This window comes from Ceratina calcarata, unplaced genomic scaffold, assembly GCF_001652005.2.
Source record: "Ceratina calcarata isolate Rehan_Ccalc_2016 unplaced genomic scaffold, ASM165200v1 scaffold9, whole genome shotgun sequence".
In the NCBI taxonomy this organism is placed as follows: domain Eukaryota; kingdom Metazoa; phylum Arthropoda; class Insecta; order Hymenoptera; family Apidae; genus Ceratina; species Ceratina calcarata.
The window spans coordinates 1,169,053-1,173,546 of record NW_017180367.1 but is presented as its reverse complement, the minus strand read 5'-3'; positions in this window follow the sequence as shown (position 1 = coordinate 1,173,546).

Genomic DNA, 4,494 nt, shown 5'->3' with positions numbered 1-4,494 from the left:
CAAGAATAAAGGGCCAGTTTCTAAAAGCACGTGTGAGAAAGTGTCTTCCATAATGTTACTTAAAAAATTATGTACGTCCACCATGAATTGCATCGTTTAATTGATGAAATGAAAGCCCATAATAAAAATATGATGAAGTCTGAAAATTGCATTAAATAAACGAGGTTTGGGTGAAGAATTGGAATTCATGGAATCGTGATTGCGAAAAACCTAGTTTAAACGGGAGACCGCGAGGGAAATCGTCGTGGTTCTCAGAAAAATTGCTGGCCTCGTGGGGTCAGCGTGACGAAATCGATGGGCTTTTCAGGTACAGGCCTGCCCTTTCCGGTGATAACAATCCGAATGGAACGAATTGTGTTTTCGAAACATGACCGGCTTTCGACGATTGTTCGAGCTGCGCCGCGTCGGAAGCTCCGGCGACAAGTTTGCCTTGTAGCCGAGAATTCACTTCTTTTTAGTTTACTGTCTATTTCAAACTCAAATTAACTACACATATGCGTACTTCATCGTAGTAATCAAACTACGTATTAACGTTGGCAGGAAAGTCTTCGTTATCGTACAAATCACGCAACAATTACATCTCATGAAACGTAGCAAATCTAACTCAAATACGATAAACATTAAACTCCCTCGAAAGTCTAATTAATAAGTAACGAGAGATGCAATCTGCACGATTCATCGTAGAATAATCTGTAGCAAGAATCTGTGATCGCTTTAATCGACGCACTTAAAGCAGTGCTCGGTCAGTGAGCAGTCAAACGCGTGGATACGAGCAACGAGGAGAAAAGAGCTTGTCTTCTGTCTCAGACTGCCATAACCGTATACTTCTTTCCGCGGATAATGCTTCTACTATTACACGGTGAAACCTGTTTCTCCTTCTAGCAGCGACGGCTAATTTTCTTTTCCGTCACATCTTCCTCTAAAATATCTCCGATGCCGGCGCAACGGCGAATATCAATTCGTGAACCAGGTGGTCTCTCTTAAGCGAAGTTCCTACCTGACGAATGTTCGACCGGTCGATTCTTATTGTCCCGTTCGCATTAAGGAGATTCGCCAAGTGGAATCCTCGGCTTTACGATGCCTTGAAACGAAATCGATTCACGTGGGAAGGAAAACGAATATCCTGTTTCGTTAGTTCAGCTTGTAGCAAGCGTTTCTGGCCGAGGTATACATATAGCAGGGCTCGTTACCGAGGAGCCACGACCATTAGAATAGAAGGCAGCAGCCACGGTTCGCTCGCTTATGCGAGCAGGACGCGGCTACCGCCATATTCGGGCGAGGTGCTGGATTACGCAGAACACGTACCAATTTTACATCGTCCCTTAACCATGGACGGCCCGCGGTTTCAGGGTACACGCGCGTTTTTTAGCTGCCCGGCCGGCCGATGTCTACACGGTCTGTACGCTCGCTCGTAAATGGATTAATGTGATTAACGGGCGCGGAGAAAAAAGTTCGCCCGGTAATTGGTTCTCTTGTCGGAGCTAGAGAGGCCTGCGCCGTCGCATTGTTCCCTTTTCCTCTCTGGACAAGACAGCAGAATGCGGGCTACGGTTTAGAGAGGAAAAAGAAATCTGCGCGACGAGACGATTCACCTTGCGCTTCTCCTCTTCTTTGGTGACATAAGAAAACGGAACGTACGCGTACGTGTAATCGACGGATGTACGATGTCGGCCGAGGGGAAAAAATCAGATCGCGTCGGGGGCATTCGAATGAACTCGTTACTCGACTATTCTTCAAGTATCCTGTCTACAAATCGGGCAAAAAGAGCAGCCTCGCTTTTTCTATTCTCGTTGCGTTTCTATCGTCGACACGTGAACACCGGAACCCACGAATACTACTAATAACTGAATGTTTACAAATCTTGTGAACACCGATCAGACAAATCATTAATTATAATGAAACGAACGATTGATGGATCGATTTTTAAGATTTATTACGCGCGAACCATGAGAAACAGGGAAGTGTTCATCATGGAGAACACAGTTTCCTTCGCACGGCGGAGATGGAATCCTTGTTCAGGGAGGGCGAGACACTCGTCCTCTCTCTCTTCGTTCATCGCATCCCCGCCGATAAATCAGTACACTTTGCGGTTCCCCATCGTGTTAGAACGGTTCATAAGCAGCATACCGCATCCCCGGGGTGCGGTTATCTTCGCATGTACCGGGTGTACATTATCTCGGGCGGCGCGTATAAATATACCGAAGCGCGATCGCGGGGCGCGCGGTAACAGGCCGTGAAAACGAGCGGGCAGCGTTTCGCTCCCGCCGAGGGGGTGGCAGGAACACGGCTAGGCATCATCCCTCCGCAGCAGGGGATGTGGGAGTGGTCGTCGAGTGTTTATAAACGGGATTAGGGGAATCATCGATGGTGTCTCGACGCGTCGTGGGGTGTGTCCGACGTTGCAGCGAGGGAGCGAACGCTTTCGTCGATCCATGACGGGCCTGGCCCCGTCGGATACTTTCAATCAACCCGATTGATCGCGTAGTTATCTGGATTCACGCGTCTCGTCGGCCGCATTTATTATAACGCTCCCTCCGTTCCGTGGGGTAACGCGTGTTCGTTGTCTACCGGAGAGTTTCATCGCTGATTGGATGCTACGCCTTGTTCGAACACGCGTCTCTGAATAGAACTTTTCGATGTACATCTCTTTCTCTGGTTTGGTAAATAATTATGACCGAATGAAGTTACTTGTATGTATCAGACGTAGAAATTAATTCGATGCCTTGATATTCGATCTATTATTATTCTGGTTTGATAATCGCCTGCCATTTTATAAAATGAAATACCGACATTTACAGTTACGAAGCACTTGACATCTAGTCTAAATAAGAACTACTGAAAGAACTGACAATGAGAACAAAGAAATATCGCTGTTAACGAGGTTCAAACGGAAGGACTTCTTACACAAAATCATAACCTGCGACGAAAAATGGCTATTGTATCACAACCTTAAGTGAAGAAAATCGAGGGTTTCCTCTGGGGAACCGTCGACATTCACTACAAAACCAAATATCCACTTTAAGAAGGTTTTGCTATGTAAAGGGAGTAGTTTACTATGAATTGCTCGAACCTGGTTAGACTGTCAATGCAGATCGCTACCAGCGGCAATTGATCCGCTTGACTGATGATCTCAAAAGAAAAAGACTCTCATTATTTGAGAGTGATTTTTTGCGATAACATTGTCTCAAACGCTGCCTTACATCGAATTCGATGCGTAAAAGTTTTTACTATCGGGCCTATCGAGTAATTCCCTGATGAACATTGTTTAGTTTCGTAAGTTTTCGTGCAGTCAACTTTAAATTATATTTGAAAAAGGTGCTGATGAACTATAAAGTTTTACAGTGCTCGATCAAGTTGTTGGCTCTTCTAGCGCTGGCCTGAGTAACTATTACGTACTTCATCGTTTTGCTTCCCAACCGACGATATATCGTCACGTATCTCCCACTTATGATGAGAAAATAGCTAAAGAATTCTTTTTTTTTTTTAAAAAATCCGGATTCACGGTTTCGCCGCTGTATCCACGAATGATGCATCACATAATTCGATGACAACACGATAGCTTTCAGGTGCCACAATTTTGAAAAGGTGCTCACCGTCGCCGAGAGAAACCAAAGGTTGCGCGTTGGCTGGTCCGGGCGTGTATGGTTACGCGCAGGTTCGCATCGCTTCTGCTCCAGAAAATATCATGAAGACTTGAAAAATAGGTGGGGTGAAGACGCGAAGAGGGGAAAATCGGATCGCACGCGAGGTTGCATGCGGATCGAGACCGATGGGTAGGGCCACCTTTAGGTAACGCCTCTCGATTCCCCTCCGTGTATCGCGAAGGGGGGTCGCGAGGTACCCGATTGGTCGATAACCGGTCCGCGAGGTCGTACCTGCATTAATTATTCTAAATAAGTCGTCGCCCCTGCGGCGGCTGATTATAGAGTTTGCAGTGCCATAAATAGAACCCGTTTACAAATCGCGTTCGGGGAATAATGATCGTCGTCGCTCGCGCGGCGAGATCCCGCGGTGCGTCTCGGTTCTCCCCCTTTTTCAACCCGAACGAAAAACCCAATCAATCCCTGACGTACGAGACATCGCGATCGGTCTCGCCCTAGGCGTTTTCTCTTTTGGAACCGAGCGAGAGTGTGGTTGCGTGCCCTAACGAACGAATTTAACCGTGTTTGCTCCCTTTCGCAAGAACGACGTCCCGTTCTTGTCGGAATACATTTGAACGGTAATCAGGCCAAAGATAGATGACAGTGTCAAACTTTGTGGCCGGCCCTTGACTTACCTCAGTTAAGACCCGGAGTCGGTAGAATCGCAGGTACCGAATGAATTAACAGCTGGTCCCGTTTTTACGGTGCACGAATAAGCTTTTCTACAGGTAAATGGAAAGTTGTAACGATGTTAAAAGGAAGATACAAAGACTTTTGTGATCATAATAAGGAGCATAACCAATGTAAATATTTCAATTTCTACTCAGCTAAATATAATTTCTCTATCGTATTA